The 20,602-nt window shown below is 37.0% G+C and overlaps 1 protein-coding gene and 1 long non-coding RNA gene across 3 annotated transcripts in view; one reads left to right on the top strand and one right to left on the bottom strand.

Moving 5' to 3' along the window:
• The window catches only part of SESN1 (sestrin 1), a 116,329-nt gene that overhangs the window by 69,417 nt on the left and 26,310 nt on the right, over nt 1-20,602 (bottom strand). The gene's annotated exons all lie outside the window — the stretch shown is intronic.
• The window catches only part of LOC122238705, a 52,926-nt gene that overhangs the window by 22,187 nt on the left and 10,137 nt on the right, over nt 1-20,602 (top strand). Inside the window, exons 3-5 of the long non-coding RNA XR_006217791.1 lie at nt 12,403-12,503; nt 13,419-13,473; nt 15,440-15,560. This is a non-coding gene — a long non-coding RNA (uncharacterized LOC122238705). The remainder of the gene's footprint in view (nt 1-12,402; nt 12,504-13,418; nt 13,474-15,439; nt 15,561-20,602) is intronic.

Genomic DNA, 20,602 nt, shown 5'->3' on the forward strand with positions numbered 1-20,602 from the left:
ACAGGAGTAGAAGCCACTGATTCATCCCCTACATATAACACCCAGTGCTCATCCCAACAAGTATCCTCCTTAATGCCCATTGCCCATTGAGCCCACACACCCCCCATAACCCCTCCAGAAACCCTCTTTGTTCTCTATATTTAAGAGTCTCTTATGTTTTGTCCCCTTCCCTGTTTTTTGTTTTTTTTTTTTTTTTTTTAACGTTTATTTATTTTTGAGACAGAAAGAGACAGAGCATGAACGGGGGAGGAGCAGAGAGAGAGGGAGACACAGAATCGGAAGCAGGCTGCAGGCTCTGGGCCATCAGCCCAGAGCCCGACGCGGGGCTCGAACTCACGGACCGTGAGATGGTGACCTGAGCTGAAGTCGGACGCTTAACCGACTGAGCCACCCAGGCGCCCCTCCCCTTCCCTGTTTTTATATTACTTTTGTTTCCCTTCTCTTATGTTCATCTGTTTTGTATCTTAAATTCCACATATGAGTAAGTCATATAGCTGTCTTTCTCTAATTTCGCTTACCATAATACACTCTAGTTCCATCCCCGTTGTTGTAAATAGCAAGATTTCATTCTTTTCATTCACTAATATTCCATTGTATTTATATACCACATCTTCTTTATCCATTCATCCATCGATGGACATTTCCATACTTTGGCTCTTGTTGATAGCACTGCTATAAACATGGGGGTGCATGTGCCCCTTCAAAACAGCACACCTGTATCCTTCAGATAAATACCTAGGTAGTGTAATTGCTGGGTTGTAGGGTAGTTCTATTTCTAATTTTTGAGGAACCTCCATATTGTTTTCCAGAGTGGCTGCACCAGTTTGCATTCCCACCAGCAGAGCAAAAGCGTTCTCCTTTCTCTGCATCCTCACCAACATCTGTCATTGCCTGAGTTGTTAATTTTAGCCATTCCGTCAGGTGTGAGGTGATATCTCATTGTGGTTTTGATTTGTATTTCCCTGATGATGAGCGATGTTGGACATTTTTTCATGGTCTGTTAGTCATCTGGATGTCTTCTTTGGAGAAGTGTCTATTCATGTCTTTTGCCCATTTATTTACTGGATTGTTTTCTGGGTGTTGAGTTTGATAAGTTCTTTATAAATTTTGGATACTAACCCTTTATCTGATATGTCATTTGCAAATATCTTCTCCATCTTTGCCTTTTAGTTGTGCTGATTGTTACCTTTGCCTCGCGGAAACTTTTTATCTTGATAGATTTTTGCTTTAGTTTCCCTTGCCTCTGGAGACATGTTCAGTAAGAAGTTGCTGCGGCCGAGGTCAATGATCTTTTTGCCTGCTTTCTCCTTGAGGATTTTGATGGCTTCCTGTCTTACACTGGAGGTCTTTCATACATTTTGAGTTTATTTTTTGTGTATAAGATAAGAAAATGGTCCAGGTTCATTCTTCTGCATGTCGCTGTCCAGTTTTCTCAACACCATTTGCTGAAGAGACTGTCTTTATTCCATTGGATATTCTTTCCTGCTTTGTCAGAGATTCATTGGCCATATGTTTGTGGGTCCATCTCTGGGTGCTCTATTCTGTTCCATTGATCTCAGTGTCTGTTTTTGTGCCAGTACCATACAGTCTTGATGATTATAGCTTTGTAATATATCTTGAAGCCCAGAATTGTGATGCCTCCAGACTTGGTTTTCTTTTTCAGGATTGCTTTGGCTATTCGGGGTCTTTTCTGGTTCCATACAGATTTTAGGATGGTTTGTTCTAGCTCTGTGAAGGATGCTGGTGTTATTTTGATAGGGATTGCATTGAATATGTAGATTACTTTGGGTAGTATTGACATTTTAACAATATTTGTTCTTCTGATCCATGAGCATGGAATATTTTTCATTTTTCTTTGTGTCTTCTTCAATTTCTTTCATAAGCTTTCTATAGTTTTCAGTGTATAGATTTTTCACCTCTTTGGATAGGTTATTCCTAGGTATTTCATGGATTTTCATGCAGTTGTAAATGGGATCAATTCCTTGATTTCTCTTTCTGCTGCTTCATTATTGTTGTATAGAAAGGCAACCAATTTCTGTGCATTGATTTTATATCCTGTGACTTTGCTGAATTCATGGATCAGTGCTAGCAGTTTTTTGGTGGAATCTTTTGGGTTTTTCAGATAGAGTATCATGTTGTCTGCAAAGAGTGAAAGTCTGACTTCCTCCTTGCCGATTTGGATGCCTTTTGTATCTTTGTGTTGTCTGATGGCTGAAGCTAGGACTTCCAACACTATGTTGAATAACAGTGGTGAGAGTGGACATCCCCTGACCTTAGGGGGGAAAAGCTCTCAGTTTTTCCCCATGGAGGATGATATTAGCGGTGGGTCTTTCATATATGGCTTTTATGATCTTGAGGTATGATCCTTCTATCCCTACTTTCTTGAGGGTTTTTATCAAGCATTTTGTCAAATGCTTTCTCTGCATCTATTGAGAGGATCATGTGGTTCTTGTCCTTTCTTTTATTAACATGATGTATCATATTGATTGATTTGTGGATATTGAACCAGCCCTGCATCCCAGGTATAAATCGCACTTTATCATGGTGAATAATTCTTTTAATGTATTGTTGGATCCGGTTGGCTAGTATCTTGTTGAGGACTTTTGCATCCATGTTCATCAGGGAAATTGGTCTGTAGTTCTTTTTAGTGGGGTCTCTGCCTGGTTTTGGAATCAAGGTAATGCTGGCTTCATAGGAAGAGTTTGGAAGTTTTCTTTCCATTTCTATTGTTTGGAAAAGCATCAAAAGAATGGGTGTTAACTCTTCTTCAAATGTTTGGTAGAATTCCCCCCAAAAGCCATCAAGCTCTGGACTCTTGTTTTTTGGGAGATTTTTGATTACTAATTCAATTTCTTTACTGGTTATGGGTCTGTTCAAATTTTCTGTTTCTTCCTATTTCAGTTTTGATAGTTTATATGTTTCTAGGAAATTGTCCATTTCTTCCAGATTGCTCAACTTATTGGCATATAATTGCTCATAATATTCTCTTATTATTTTTTGTATTTCTGCAGCATTGGTTGTGATCTCCCCTCTTTCATTTTTGATTTTATTTATTTGGGTCCTTTCCTATTGCTTTTTGATCAAACTGGCTAAGGGGTGTATGAATTTTGTTAATTCTTTCAAAGAACCAGCTCCTGGTTTCACTGATCTATTTCTTTTATTTTTTATTTTTATTTTTTAAATTTTGATAGCATTGATTTCTGCTCCAATCTTTATTATTTCCCATCTTCTTCTGGCTTTGGGTTTTATTTGCTGTTCTTTTTTCCAGCTCTTCACGGTGTAAGATTAGGTTGTGTATCTGAGCCCTTTCATCATTCTTTAGGAAGGCCTGGATTCCTATATACTTCCCTCTTATTACCACCTTTGCTGAATCCCAGAGGTTTGGGGCTGTTGTGTTATCATTTTCATCGGCTTCTATGTACTTTTTAATTTCCTCTTTAACTTCTTGCTAAACCCATTTATTCTTTAGTAGGATGTTCTTTAATCTCCAAGTATTTGTTGTCTTTCCAGATTTTTTTCCTGTGGTGGATTTTGAGTTTCACAATGTTGTGGTCTGAAAATATGCAGATCTTGATCTTTTCATACTTGTTGAGGGTTGATTTGTGTCCCAGTATGTGATCTATTCTGGAGAACGTTCCATGTGCACTCAAGAAGAATGTGTACTCCACTGCCTTAGGATGAAATGTTCTGAATATAACTGTTAAGTCCATCCAATCCACTGTGTCATTCAAAGCCATTGTTTCCTTGTTGATTTTTTGTTTAGATGATCTATCCGTTGCTGCTAAGTGGGGGTGTTGAAGTCCCCTACTATTATGGTGTTATTATCAATGAGTTTATGTTTGTGATTGATTTATATATTTGGGTGCTTCCACGTTGGGAGCGAATGTTAATAATTGTTAGATCTTCTTGGTGGATATATCCCTTAATTATGATAGAATGCCCTTCTTCATCTCTTGATACAGTCTTTATTTTAAAGTCTAGATTGTCTGATAGAAGTATGGCTAATCCAGCTTTCTTTTGTTGACCATTAGGATGACAGATGGTTCTCCATCCCCTTACTTTCAATCTGAAGGTGTCTTTAGATCTAAAGTGGGTCTCTTATAAACAGCATATAGATGGATCTTGTTTTCTTATCCATTCTGTTGCCCTGTATCTTTTGATTGGAGCGTTTAGTCCACTGACGTTTAGAGCGAGTACTGAAATATAAGAATTTATTGCCACTGTATTGCCTGTGGAGTTACAGTTTCTGGTGGTGTTCTCTGGTCCTTTCTAGTCTTTGTTGCTTTTGGTCTCTTTTTGTTTTGTTTCATCTTTTCTCCCCTCAGAGAGTCCCCCTTAAATTTTCTTGCAGGACTGGTTTCGTGGTCACAAACTCCTTTAATTTTTGTCTATCTGGGAAACTCTTTATCTCTCCTTCTATTTTGAATGACAGCCTTGCTGGATAAAGAATTCTTGGCTGCATATTTTTCTGATTCATCACGTTGAATATATTCTGCCACTCCTTTCTGGTCTGCCAAGTGTCTGTGGATAGGTCTGTTGTGAACCTGATCAGTCTTTCCTTATATGTTAAGGACTTTTTTCCCTTGCTGCTTTCATAATTCTTTCCTTAGCTGTGTATTTTGTAAATTTGACTATGATATGCCATGTTCATGGTCGGTTTTTGTTGAATCTAATGGGAATTCTCTGTGCTTCTTGGATTTTGATGTCTGTGTCTTTCCCCAGGTTAGGAAAGTTTTCTGCTATGATTTGCTCTAAACCTTCTCCCCCTTTTTCTCTCTTCATCTTCTGGGAGTACTATGATTTGGATGTTATTCCTTTTTAATGAGTCACTGAGTTCTCTAATTCTTATATGCTATTTTGTCTTAGTTTCCCTTTTTCTGCTACATTATTCTCCAAAATTTTGTCTTCTATTTTAAAATCTAGATTATCTTCTGCTGATTCACTTCTTTCCTTCATCCATCCTTGCTGCCGTGGCATTCATTCAAGTCTGCATCTGTTATAGCATTTTTAATTTTGCCCTAATTAGATTTTACTTCTTTTATCTCTGCAGAAAGGGATTCTATGTTTTTTTTCAACCCCAGCTAGTATTCTTATTATTGTGATTCTAAATTCTAGTTCAGACATCTTCCTTTTATCTGTGTTAAGTCCCTGGCTGTCATTTCTTTCTGTTCTTTCTTTGGGGTGAACTCCTTCATTTTGTCATTTTGGGGGAAGAAAAAGAATAAAATTAAAATTAAAAAATTAAAAACAACACAAATAAAATAAAGGAAGCTAGATCCTTGGTGTGTTTTGGTCTGGTGCTTGAAAGCAGCTTGATAGAATAGAGAAAATGGGAACGAAAAGGAAAAAAGTAAGAAAATGTGTAAAAAATTTTAAAAATGTACACAATAGAATAAACTGAAGACAGTAAAATAGAATTAAAAATTTACAAAAAAGTAAAAAATACAGTAAAAATTAAAAAAACAAAAGAAAAATAATATTTTTCTTTCTGTATCCAAGAATAAGAAAAAAAGAAAAAAAATAGGTGGAAGAGTAAACAGTGAAATCCAAATGAAATTACATCCAATTTCCCTAGAAGTCTAACAATTATGAAGCACTTTATAGTCTATATACTAAGTAGGCGGAGAGACTTTTGGTGGACCTCTAGGGCCTGAGCGTGGTTGGTGCAATTGGATAGGGCTTGGTGTAATGGCTCCATTCTCCACTAGGTGGCATTGCTTAGCTTACTGGGATGGATCATTGTGGCACACAGGCATGTTTATGCGCATGCTGGGGAGGGGTGAAAATGTTATCACCCAGCTTCCCAGTCTCTGGCCCCAGAACTCTGTGCTCTCACCAACCAGCAATTAAGCACACCTTCTTTGTCTCCAGCTTCGATTGACTCCCCCCTTCTACACTGTCAGTGTCCAAGTTGTCAGCCTGCCAGGCGGCACCTCCCTCCTGAATTATATCTCATATGGAACTGTGCTTCCAAACTCCTTGCTTCTGAGAGCCCCTCAGCTTAGACCTGCTCTGACTCTCTAGGGGAGGTCTTGCCAGGCAATGCCTGGATGCTGGCTTGCCCCCAGGAACATTTGTGAAGTCTCACTGCTGCAGGGGTTCAGAGGTTGTGGCTGGGTGCCTGTTTGTCCCAGAAAAAGTTCGTGCAATCGTGTGGCAGATGTTCAGAGATTATGGCAAAACATAACACACAGCTGGTACCAGATTTCACTGCACCCTGGCATCTTTGTTCCAATACCAGCAAACACGGCTGTTCTCCAGGCCCACTGAAACCTGTGCCTGTAGGTAGGCTGTGAGGCCTCTACCAAATGCCCTCCTCGCAGGGGAACCACTTTTCCCCATGTGGCCATGAACCCCTCAGATCTCACTGCCTGCTCCTGGGGATTCACCCTTCCCACCTTCCGACTCCGCTTCTCCCCTGTTTATAGAGTCCTAATGGTATTGAAACCCTTTCTCCTTTCTCCCTTTCTTGTTCGGTCTCTTTGGGTGTTTCCACTCTTTCTCTCCAGCTACTTTTGGGGGAGTGCTTTTCCTGCACTCTTCCCCCTTTCTCTGTCCCCTCTCTGCAAAACCAGCTCCCTACCTTCCACAGCTTTTCTCTCCGCTGGTTCACCTCTATGTACCATGTACCTGCTGAGTTCTGTGGCTCAAGTTACACAGATTGTTGGGTTAATCCTCAAATCAATTTTCTAGGTATGCAAAATGGTTTGGTGCTGATCTAGCTGCAGTTCAGGGATGAAAGAAGCAGAGAACTTTCATGCTGCTCCGCCATCTTGGCCCCTCCCCTCTAAAAGGTATTTTCTAAAGCAACTGAATTCTACGATCAATCATCTATACAGTATAGTTACATCATATCTAATTTCTTTCAATTTTCAGTTTTCTTAAGTTACTTTCACTGAAATAAATTCTTTGCCCATATATCTTACAATGAAGACTCGATTCATCTGTCATGTTTTTGTCCATATCAAATTTTATCATTCATGTCAAATTATAGATTCTACCACTGTGAGTTTTCTTTTGTGGCCATTATTTATACCAAGTCTAATTTTCTCAAATGTGACAAGAACACTGCTTTTCTTTTGTTGGTAAACTTACTTTGTACAGTTTTAGTAGTTTTCATCTTTATTTTGGGATTATCTCTTGTCCCAGTTTTCCCTTGTCAATTTTCCCATTTTTAATGTTACCAGCAAGATGTTTCTTTTCTTTTCTCTTAGGTTTTTTTGGGGGGTGGGGTATGTGTGGGGAGGGGTGTGTGTCCTGACTAAAACTCCATGAACACAATTCTAAGTTATTCTTAATTTAACTTTCTATTAATTATTTATATCAATGATGAACCACAAATTCACCTAAATATAGAACTAAGACTAACTCTGGCAATTTTGCTCATGGAATAGAATTTAAATGTCATAAATATTAAGAATATAAAATAATTTGACTAAAAAGAAATTGAGAGGTAGTTCATTAATTTTCTCAGTTTAATAGAGTATAGTCTAAATTTCAAACATATACAAATTTTAAAATATTTTTTATATCTGATTTTTATAATCCTTTAAAAATACAATTAAAGCATTCTGTTAGAGATCTATGGTAAATACTATTTTTGTTCTAAGCAGAAGTATTGAATAAAAAGATTTGGAAGAACAGTGATTTTACATCAATTTACATGAAGTATATCCTGACCTATCCATGAAGAACTATCACTTTAAAATTTTCTTCTACTATTATGAAGTTGACCTTGCACGTTTGGTAGCAATTTTATTTATAACTTATCTATTTTTGTCTTTTGATTTTTCTTACTGATTTTTAAGAGCTTTTAATGCATTAATATATTTTTTTCATACATAATTCAACTTTTGTTTCCAATTTGTGGTTTATATTTTAATTTTATTTTTTTGATGTATTTAATTTTTAAGCAATTAAAATCATCCTTTCTGTTAAAAATTTCTTCTCTTATCTTTACGTGTAAAGGACCCTCCCTAATTAGAGGTCAAATTATATACCAGTTATATTTGTTAGTGTGGCACAAGTGTAAACTGCATTATTTTCCCCAAGAAGTAAAAGAGCTTTTCCAGCACATTTATGGAACAAACCCCCTTTCCCAATGGGATATGTTTTTGATGCTTTAGGTACTGATCCTCACTTCTACCTGCCAATGGCTAAGTGGTGCATTTCCTCTTCAGGCTTATTTTCTGCAGAGAAAAACCTCCTTCCAACCTTGTCTCTGGGTGAAAAGAGTGAGAGTAGGATATTTCTGGTCTTAATTTCCCTTTAATTTATTCTTTGCATCCAACTCTCTCTTCCTCTCCAATCCTTCTTGGATTCTACTCTCATGTTTTCAAGTTGTACAGTATTTTTCAGAAATGTAATTAAATTAAAATGTATTGACTATGGGGGCTGCCTGGCTGGCTCAGTCTATAGAGCATGCAACTGTTGATCTCAGGGTTGTGAGTTCAAGCCCCATGTTGGGCATAAAGCTTACTTTTTAAAAAAGTATTAACTATGTATTAGCATTGGAAGAACCAATATTGTGAAAATGTTGATATTACCCAAAACAATGTACAGATTTAATGCAATTCCCATCAAAATACCAACATTTTCCACAGAACTAGAACAAATACTACCAAAGTTCGTATAGAACCACAAAAGACTCTGAACAGCCAGAGCAATCTTGACAAAGAACAACAAAGCTGGAGGTATCAAATCCCAGATTTTAAGGTATATTCCAAGGCTGTAGAAATAAAAAAAATGTGGTACTGGCATAAAGACAGACACATAGATCCATGGAACAGAACAGAGAGCCCAGAAATAAATCCAATGGTTTATTGGTCAGTTAATGGTCATGGTCAATTGATTGTCAGTTAATGTATAGGAAAGAAGGCAAGAATATATATACAATGGGGAAAAGACAGTTTCTTCAACAAATAGCGCTGGGAAAACAGGACAGCAACAAGCAAAAGAATGAAACTGGACCACTTTCTTTCACCATAAACAAAAGTAAACTCAAAATGGATCAGAGACCTAAATGCAAGCCCTGAAACCATACAACTCTTAGAAGAAAACATGGGCAGTAATTTCTTTGATCTCAAATGTAGAAACATTTTTCTAGATATGTCTCCTTAGGCAAGGGAAACAAAAACAAAATTAAACTATTGGGACTACACCAAAATAAAAAGCTTTTGCATAACAAAGGAAACCATCAATAAAACAATGCAATGTACTGAATGGGAGAATATTTGCAAATGATAATATCCCGTAAGGGGTTAGTATCCAAAACATACAAAGAACTTGCACAATACAACACCAAAATAAAAACAAACAAACAAACAAAAACAGAACCCACAAATAATCCAATTAAAAATGGGCAGAAGACCTGAACAGACATTTTTCCAAAGAAGACATGGAAAAGGCCAACAGACACGTGAAAAGAAGCTCAACATCACTCATTATTAGGGAAATGCAAATCAAAACCACAATGAGATATCACTTCACCCTGTCATAATGGCTAAAAACAAAAAGACAAGACATAACAAGTGTTGGTGAGGATGTGGAGAAAGAGGAACATTTGTGCACTATTGGTGGGGATACCAATTGGTATAACCACTCTGGAAAACAGTATGACGTTTCCTCAAAAAATTAAAAATAGAATTACCATATGATCCAGTAATTCCACTACTGGGTATTTACCCAAAGAAAATGAAAACACTAATTTGAAAAAATACATGCAACCCTCTGTTTATTGGAGTATTATTTATAATGATAATAATGATAATAATGATAATAATGGAAGCAACCCATGTCTATTCACAGATAAATGGATAAAGAAGATGTGGTGTGTGTATGTATGTATCTATATTTATATATATGTATATATATAATGAAATATTACTCAACCACAAAAAAGAATGAAATGCTGCCATTTGCAACAACATGGATGGAACTGGAGAGTATAATGCTAAGTGAAAGAAGTCAAATATTGTATGTAGAATTTAAGAAATAAACAAAAGAAAAAAGATACCAAAAAACCCCATAATAATAATACAGAGAACAAACTGGTGATCGCCAAAGAGGAAGTGGGTGGTGGTGGTGGGGAATGGGTGAAATAAAGGGTATCAAGAGCACATCTATCATGATAAGCACTGAGTAATGTATGGAATTGTTTGACCAATGGGTTGTATACCTGGAAGCTAGTGTGCCACTGTGTTTAATTATACTTCAATAAAAAGTAAATACATTTAAAAAATAAAAATAAATAAAAATGTTTTAAATGTATTAACTACTGAAAAAATACATGGGAGAAAATATGGTTAGTCCAAATAACAATCTGGTTCTCAAAAATTTCATAATCATCAGAAAGGAAAAGATCACCAAGTGAAATTGTGCCTGGAAGAGATTATTTCAAATTTTCCAAAAATTTTGTAAGTTACTGCATGTGATATATAGTAGACCCTCAGTAAATGTTGGTTGTAGGGAAAATATATCTTTTTAGGTCTGAAAATATAGACATTGAGCATAGTTTCAAGTTTCTGAATTTTTATGGTCAGAATATTTTGTGCAAACAAATATAAAAGAATACAGAGAAAATAACCTAAAATTTCCTTATAATAAACTACATTATGATTTATAAATAAGTAAACTTCAGGTTTTTTCTGGTAGCTAGCCACCAGTAAGAGCTTATCCTGAACAACTAGTGGAATCACTACATTTAAAACTTTAAAAAAATTTTTTCAGGGTCCTCTTACTCACACTTTTATTGATTAAATCTTCTAGAAAGTTATTGTTAACTCTAATAATAGGCAATACAGGCAAACTAAAAGTAGTTATAGTCATCAAATTCCCTGGTAGTGGCAGACAAAGGAAGGACCTTTTCAGGCCTGCCCAAACTCCATTTTTCACCCTCTTCTCCCCTGCCTGTCTCTACAACAGAAGCTGTAAAAGGTAAACACTTGATTTCCCAGCTTCCCTCTCAATTGAGAGGCCATATACACAGCTCTGGCCAATGAGACACAAACAGGAGTGTATTAGCACTTTTTCCTTTCCTTCTTAATGACAGGAACATATTTGTGATGTGTATAAGGAACCTCCAAGATGGCTCTGGTGATCCTTGCCTGCTGTTAGTCAAACCTTTGTGAAGTCCTCTCCCAACTGCATCAGTGTGTGTGACCAATAGAATATGGAAAAAGTGATGATATCTCACCTCCAAGACTAGGTTATAAAAGACTAACAGCCCTCCACCCCCTGACCATTTGCCCTGGGAAAAGCCCACTGCCAGGTCATAAGCAGCCCTAAGAAGACATCCATGTGGTGAGGAACTGAGGCCCCCTGCCAATAGTCATGTGACTTAGCTTGGAAGCAGGTCTCTAGCTCACCCTAGCCTTCATTGGACTACAGTCCCAGTTGTTATCTTGAATGCAGCATCATGAGAGACCCTGAGCCAGAACCTCCCTGCTAAACTATTCTCAATTCTCAACCCTCAGAAAGCATGTAAGATAATAAATGTTCATTGTCTTAAGCTCATATGTTTTGGGGTAGTTTGTTATGCAGCAATAGATAACAAGGCGCTATGCCTTAAGGTATAACACCCATTTGGTGATCTCCAGGATAAGAACCACATTCTAAAGATGGTGGAGGTCATTATTGACATAGCTGAGCATCAGTTCTGGACTACCTACAGTAGGATTTCTCTTGTAATGGGAAACTTCTATCTTTTTAAGCCACGTAATCAAGTTTTCTGTTATTTGCAGCCAAACACATTCCTAACTGACCTACTCAATTCCCAAAACCCAATTTCAGTTTCCAAAGAAGCTGAAATTTCTTTTATTCAAAGATCTGCCTCTGCTCAGAAGTTCCTATTTCTCCTATCTTCTAGAACCCAGCTGTTCATTTCCTGCTACAGAAAAAATACCCAGGTTGTCCTGCAGGCATTCCTGGTATTGAAAGGCAAGGGCTAAGATGATCCCTTTCATTCAGCAAGCAATCACAATTCTTTTAGTAGAAAGCCTACTTCTTAAAAGAGGTTTCCCTTTGAATATCCTTTTAAAAAATGCATTTGGCTATACGATGAAATACAAAAGAATTCAGGAATGGATTATGAACTGGATTATATGATCTACAGGAAAATGGGTTTCTCTTGATGATACTTTATCATATGGATTCTTGGAACATGTTTCAGCCAAAAAACAGAAACTGGCTGTCTCTACCCTGAATGAAATGCAGAAAAAGTAAGCTTCAGTTCCAAAAAAATGTCTCCTACAATCTTCACGCCCCCCCCCCCTTAATTGCAAATCTCTCTCTAGATGCCAAAAGATGCCAGAACTGTAACACATAACAGAAGGAAAGTTTCATCTGGCATAGAAGTAAAAGTAATTTAGATCCAGTGACCTTGCTTTGTTTTTTCATTCCAAGTGTACAACTGCTCAGAGATAGAGGCAACACAGCCCCAGAAGAGGAAGAAAAATTACAGGAAATCCTGACCTACGTTTGTCCAAAATCATCAAACAATCTGGGTAACTGGTATTCACTCATATGATAGCTTTTAAGTTGTCAGCAATTCTTGGCAAATATAAGAATAGAAAGTAACTTTAGCAACTCTGAGCTCTAAAAGGCTTAGTTTTCTCATGGGTCTCTTGTCCTTAGTAAAAAGTAAAGGGGGGGGGGGGTGGAAAGGATCTATGAAAGGAAATTTAGTCAGAAAGTAAACCTTCTGCTCTAAGAGATAACATGATCCAAGATACCAGGCATATTATATTTGAGGAAACATTAAGATAGGGTTTTCCAAAAAAATTATGTAAACTTCAAATATATAAAATTTATAGATAATGACATCTTAACATTAAACCAACCCAAGGAAGCCATTTCTTAAAATTTAATTTTAGAAAAACTGCATTTTAACTTTGAGATATAAAAAACATTCTAGGGTCTTTGAAGGCAGCTGCAGCATACTCCTAAATTCTAATGGTAGCTTAGTCACAGTCAGGCAGGCACAAAATGATATTTTGCAGAAACGTGAGAGTTGCTGTTCCAATGATGAGGAGATTTACTTTTAAAGCGTATTCATTGCATATGTTCAGAACCAATATGACATGGATTGATAAATCTGGAACAGCAACTTGATTCTAAAACATAGCCACTTCCACAATAGCTACATATAAAAAAGCAGACCAGGCAGGCAAAATTTACAATACTATTCCCATCTCACAGAGACCCACACAGCACTCCTTATACTTAGAGAAGCTGTCATATTTATGCACAATTTTGCTTTTAATCTGTAGAATTTAGGATTAACTTCAGTTCTAATTTTTATCTCTTTCACTGCCCCCATCGACCCTCCTAACAACTGACAATAACATATTGTTCTAAAATGTTACTTATGATAATATTCCTGAGACTTTTCTGTATTTGACTGTGTCTTCCATTCACAGGAAGACAGGCCTAGACTGTAACAATGAAAGTGAACTCCACCAGAGGCAAGACAATGTGAGTCAACCCAGGGACTTCCCCTTTGCTATACTGTGGTCCTCTTTGACCTACTTTGGTTCTTTACAAATCACTCCCTTCGTTCTCAGCCTGAAAGCACCAACACTAGGCCTCTGTTGAGCACTGTGCATTCATGAACAATAACAACACGCACATACATTTGTATTAAGAAGTAAGCATCGTGTAATCTGCAGAGAAAGCCACACCACTAAAGAAAACATTAACAAAGGATAATTTGTTGTTTTTCCTGAAATAGATTCTAGAACACTTAAAAGGGGACTTTTAAGAGAAGTATTATAAGAAATGCTGTAACAGCATTTTTGTTTATTTTTATTATTTATTTATTTTTTTAATGTTTATCTTTGAGAGTGAGAGAGAGACAGAAAGTCAGCAGGGAAGGGGCAGAGAGATAGGGAGACACAGAATCCGAAACAGGCTCCAGGCTCCAGCACAGAGCCTGATGTGGGCCTCAAACCCACAAGCCATGAGATCATGACCTGAGCCGAAGTCAGACATTTAACTGAGCCACTCAGACACCCCTGTAATAGCATTTTTAAACTAAAAGCTTCATATATGCATTCCCGATCCATATAGCCCATCTTTTGCCTAAAGAGTCTGTTTATAAAACTTTACAATTTCTAATTACGATGGGAGAGATCTAACCTGCCAAGTCATATGTCCAATGGGAGAAGATATTTACTGCCTTTTCTATGGACTACTTCAGTACTGTGGAGTTTTATAAAGATTCTAGAAAAGCGTCATGTGAAAATAAATAGCAATGACAGTAAACTGATCTCTTTTAAAGGGAAAATCCCTCAAAGGTAAAGATAATTCCTTCCCTCACTTACCTTTTTGGATCAGAAAAAGTAGGTCATTAATGACTAAAATGAGTACAGCATCTGTAAGATGCTCCATTCTATTTTACACAGAATAAATTAATATTTAAATTATGATTAAATGAAATCAGTACTGATGATGTCATTGAGCTATTAGTAAGCCTCCGAAAAATTTGTTACTGGCAGATAGCAATTTTTTCCCTAAGACAAGTGACCAAGAGTATTAGGACTAATCACAAGATTTCCCCTTCCTCTTTGTTAAATTTATGCCAAGTACCTTTCGATATCTCAAGGGGCAAGTATATACTCCTTGCTAACTTTCCCTCCTGATGTTTTCATCAGAATAGACTGACTTCAAATCAAATCAATTTAAATCGTTAATTCAATAAATGTGTATAAGACTTGATTTAATTTGTGATTAAAATTAACAGAAAGTTAACATTTTGTTTAAAAATGCATTCAACCCTTGGGAAATATTTTACCCATATTATTCATAACTCAGATGTATACCTGATTTTCAAATGTGCATAATCTAAAAGCAACAAGTTTTGGGGGAACCTAGGTGGCTCAGTAGGTTAAGGGTCTGACTCTGGACTTTGTTCAGGTCATGATCTCGTAGTCATGAGATCAAGCACTGCATCGGGCTCAGCGTGGAGCTTGCTTGGGATTCATTCATTCTCTCTCTCTCTCTCTCTCCCTCTCTCTGCATCCCCCGCCTCATGTTCACTCTCTCTCAAAATAAATACATAAACTTAAATAAAAAGAAAAGCAACAAGTTTTTTCTAAATTAAGGTTCCCTTAGGAAAACAGAACAGTGAACTAATACAGATACTTGTGAACCGCATCTGATTCCACAGATTGAACCTAAATAACAGAAAGGCATATTATATAAGGAAAAAGCAGACTTGGCCAAAAAAATTTTTTTCAACAAATTTAGTGAGTGTTGTAACTTTTTATTTATAACATGTAAAAGCGAAAAATTTTTAATTTTGAACTTTCAATTATAAATATAAATGTACTATTAAAAAATTAAATGGAACATATCAAATTGATTTCACCTAGATATTTTGGGTTATACGGTAAACTTGATCTCTTCCTCTTTTAAATTAATCTAACAGATATTTATTTAGCTTTCACTAGGCACCTCCTGAGTGATGGAGAAATAAATGATGAGAAAACCTGGCATGGTCTCTACCTACATGCAACTTTACTCTAGTGGAAGACAGAGGTTAATCCAAGAACCAACAAAAGGTATAAAAGTATGGTGCTCTCAGGAATGAGAAAGAGAACGGATCTAGTCAGGAAAGTCTGAGGGGCTTACCTGAAGAAGTTACAGCTGAGTAAGATCTAAAAGATGAGTAGGAGGAGTCTTTAGGTGAAAAAGACAGAGAGAGGAGAAGCTCTTCCCAGGGGAAGGGAAAAGCAGGTATAGAGGCTTTCTTGTAAGAGTAAGCACTCAGAAGCACAGTACACCTGAAAAAGGAACTCCAGCCGGCCTGTGACCCTGGGCCACACGGAGCAAAGAAGAGTACTTTGCAAGATGAGGCACAGAAGTCAATGGCAGCCAAACCACACAGGGCCTTACAGGAAGAGTGACTATTCATTCTGGCTTACTTTTGTTGACCTGGCATCATAATCCATACTGTCAAAATGAAGGTCTCAGTTTAAAAAAAATTTTTTTTTAACTTTTATTCAGTTTTGAGAGACAGAGAGAGACTGAGCATGAACAGGGGAGGGGCAGAGATAAAGGGAGACATAGAATCCAAAGCAGGCTCCAGGCTCCAAGCTGTCAGCTCAGAGCCTGACACGGGGCCCGAACTCACAAACGGTGAGATCATGACCTGAGCTGAAGTCGGACGCTTAACCAACTGAGCCACCCAAGGCACCCCATGAATGTCTCAGTTTAAATGACAAATTATGTGAGGCCATATACAGAATTTTGCCCTTGCCTAAAACACCACTGTAAATCATATAAAGGAATGTTTTTTAAAGATTTTATTTTTAAGTAATCTCTACACCCAATTTGGGGCTTGAACCTACAACTCCAAGATCAAGAGTTGCAAACTCTAGGGCAGAAAACATGAATAGACACTTCTCTAAAGAAGACATCCGGATGGCCAACAGGCACATGAAAAGATGTTCAACGTCGCTCCTTATCAGGGAAATACAAATCAAAACCACACTCAGATACCACCTCACGCCAGTCAGAGTGGCCAAAATGAAGAAATCAGGAGACTATAGATGCTGGAGAGGATGTGGAGAAACAGGAACCCTCTTGCACTGTTGGTGGGAATGCAAATTGGTGCAGCCGCTCTGGAAAACAGTATGGAGGTTCCTCAGAAAATTAAAAATAGACCTACCCTATGACCCAGCAATAGCACTGCTAGGAATTTATCCAAGGGATACAGGAGTACTGATGCATAGGGGCACCTGTACCCCAATGTTTATAGCGGCACTCTCAACAATAGCCAAATTATGGAAAGAGCCTAAATGTCCATCAACTGATGAATGGATAAAGAAATTGTGGTTTATATACACAATGGAATACTACGTGGCAATGAGAAAAAATGAAATATGGCCTTTTGTAGCAACATGGATGGAACTGGAGAGTGTGATGCTAAGTGAAATAAGCCATACAGAGAAAGACAGATACCATATGGTTTCACTCTTATGTGGATCCTGAGAAACATAACAGAAACCCATGGGGGAGGGGAAGGAAAAAAAAAAAAAAAAAAGAGGTTAGAGTGGGAGAGAGCCAAAGCATTAGAGACTGTTAAAAACTGAGAACAAACTGAGGGTTGATGGGGGGTGGGAGGGAGGGCAGGGTGGGAGGGAGGGCAGGGTGGGTGATGGGTATTGAGGAGGGCACCTTTTGGGATGAGCACTGGGTGTTGTATGGAAACCAATTTGACAGTAAATTTCATATATTAAAAAATAAAAAATAAAAAAATAAAAAATAAAAAAAAAAAGAGAAAGGTATATCAATTGTGACATTGTAGATAGCATAATTAGATAAGAAGAAATGAATAGGGAACAAGGTTTTCCTCCTTACATTGTATAGGTACGTATAGTATATATTAAAAACTTATTCAGTGTAAAATTGCTCAAAAAAAAAAAAAAAAAAAAAAAAAAGAGTTGCAAACTCTATGAACTGAGCCAGCCAGGCAACATTAAAATTCTTTAAAATTCTGTGTGTGTGAGAGAGAGATAGAGACACAGAAAAATAGCCATATTACAACATTAATTTAAACATAAAAGTAAGGGGCGCCAGGTGGCTCAGTTGGTTAAGCGTCCAACTCTTGATTTCAGCTTCAGGTCATGATCTTACAGTTCATGACGTCAAGCCCCATGTTGGGCTCTGTGCAGACAGCACAGAGCCTCCTTGGGATATTCTCTCTTTCTCTCTGTAAAATAAATAGATCCTCCCACCTGTAAACTCTGAAATGCACTTCATAGTTGGTTTCAGGGAAAACGAGAATCTGAAATTATGCCCAGTGAATGGGCAACAAAACCTTCCAGCAAAGAGAAGCTGCCCTTAGGTGCATAGTCACTGACTGTTCTGGTTCCTCACTGCCCTTAGAGGGTGTGTGGGCTTATGGACTGAAGATGAGGGATAACAATATGTTGGTCAGCTGCAGTGATGACGCTATATACATCTATAAGAAACAGAGAAGAAGACTGCCAGGACAGGCTCAAGAGTAATTTTTTAAATAGAAACAAGTTGTTGGGGTGGGTGTGGGGGAGAGTGGGGGGAAGGAAGGAGAGAGAATATATAAAAGAGAGAAAGCCTAGGGTGGGGGAAGGCCAGCAGGCTGCAGGAAGTAACAGACCAACAATTTGCCCCGAATTCCTCATGGGCCTTACCCAGTGGACAGTTGAATGACAAAGATGCAATGGGAGGAGATGAAGGTAAGATGGAAATAAATGTTCACAAAGGAGATGACAGCAATCAAGAGAAAGTTTGGGGAAATACTGCTGAGGAATTATGGGTCTTAAACTCACTATCATGACATCTGCCTAATTATTGAATCCTAAAGTCCTCTCTGAGATTAATACCATGACCATTACTGTTTTCCTTTTGCATTTTTCTGGAGTACATTTGCTGATTTACTCTGTATCAGGTGAGTCTTCTGCTGTATCTCTTAATCTGATTATCTTTCTATCCAGTGTACAAAATCCCCAGCAGGGGAGCTTTACCATTTGCATAGAAAGATGTTTATCTTATATTGTTAAGTTAATAAAGCATTTTAAGGATGGGGGCGGGGGGGGAGGGGGAACTTTCACAAGTCATTTGGTATCTAAAAATATATAACAGTGACACTTTTAAAGAGGAAAAAAAAAAAACCCTTGAAAACCTAAAAACTTTAGGTTTCCCCCATTTCATCCCAACTTTCGGCCTTTTACTTTACTCATATCAATGCTAAATTAAACAGAAGAAATAAAATTGAGCCATGTGTGTAATTTTGGATCCAAAGAATTAACTGAAATTAAGTACATGGAAAGTAACAATATATGGTAAAATCATGATAAAAATAAATGGTCTTAAAATCTTAGTGAACTAATATTTAGCCTTGTCACTAAACTGGCTTTCTATCTGTCAACCTCTAACCCTCCCCCTACGCCACTTGCCCCTGCTTTTTTCCTATACGTTATGATCATTCCAAATCCCCAAACAGCTATACTCTTATGTTCTTGCATTATATACCAATATGATAGAATATGGCTTATGGATGACTGCAGAATTAGCTCAGAGTCAATAAACCTGAAGGTGACTCAGGCCACCCATCAGGCTATAATGGGAGGTAGTATACTTGACCCTCCCAAGCATCATGGATTCACCTATACTGACAATACTCTGCCCCATGATGTACTGACACCAAAATAGAAAATAATTTAAGGACAATATGTAGTTGAGAACAACAGGCAAGATCTGAAAGCCACAAGGCATTATCAATCACCAAATCAAAACATGGGTCATAATCCGTTGTTTTTTTTTTTTAAACCATCTTAGACAATATCAAACATTAGAAAGAAAGGATAAAAAAGGAAAGAAAATCCCACAGAGAGCTATCAAGTGTAAATAAGTCTACATCACTGATACAATGTTGGCAAAATCTGTGTGGTGATAAGGTGGTAACACTTCAACAATCTCTACATATGTAGAGAGGCAAAAAATAAATAAATAAATACAACAGCCAGTCCTCTTTTACACTTGCTACACCAATCCATCAGCCTGCAAACCTTCAGATTACCAAATAAATGGTGACAATTTAAAAATAAAGAAATAGTTTCCAATCATAGTCCAGTGTGTCCTCAGTTTTTTCATCAAGTGCATCAAATAGGTTACCTTTCACTTAAGAAATTGTACTATCTGAATAAGACACATGAAATAACTAGGGTAATTTTTTACCCTAAGTTTTACCCCAACTACTTTTGCTATTGGACCAAACTCCTAATCAGCCAACCTTACACTTTTATACTTATTTTTGGTATCTCTCTCCTTCAGTCACCAAATTTAAAACTCACCAACTTTTTATTCTCTTTTCCTATTATTTTCACAACTATTACCTTAACTTTCATATGCTTATATTTTCTGTAAGTATATATTTAAGTATATATTTCTATATTTAAGTATTAGCAGATTTGAGAATCATTATCATTACTGGTATTCTTATAGGTTTATAAAAAATATTACTTTCCCGAGGGCAGGGTGGGTGATGGGTATTGAGGAGGGCACCTTTTGGGATGAGCACTGGGTGTTGTATGGAAACCAATTTGACAGTAAATTTCATATATTAAAAAAAAAAAAAAAAAAAAATGAAAGTTATATCAGCAAAAAAAAAAAAAAAAAAAAAATATTACTTTCCCTTAATGCAGTTATTACTTATTATGATGCTTTTTGACTTTATAAGAATGTTGTTATTTAGTTTCTCCTTCTCCTATTTCCATTTACTCATTCGATTTTCAGGGATGTTTCTTTTTATTATTCAATTTTAAAAGAAATAATAATCTACTGTGCATTAAATAACAAAAATATAAACTCATTTAGTTTTTAAAATCATTCAACTGTCCCTCTCACACATTCCCTTCTATTTGATCATGGAGACATGAAGAGGAAACTCTGAAGCAGGGTCGTTCTTCTTTCTGAAGTAGCTTCAAAGGTGCAATGAGATGACCGGAAGATCAAAAAACAACAAAAAATAACAACAAAAAAAAGAACAAGACTATTGGGCCTAATAGGGACAAGGCTGCAAGCCAAAAAATAAAATACATGTGTATTCAGGTGTAGAAAA

This window comes from Panthera tigris, chromosome B2 (assembly GCF_018350195.1).
Source record: "Panthera tigris isolate Pti1 chromosome B2, P.tigris_Pti1_mat1.1, whole genome shotgun sequence".
Taxonomy (NCBI): Eukaryota; Metazoa; Chordata; class Mammalia; order Carnivora; family Felidae; genus Panthera; species Panthera tigris.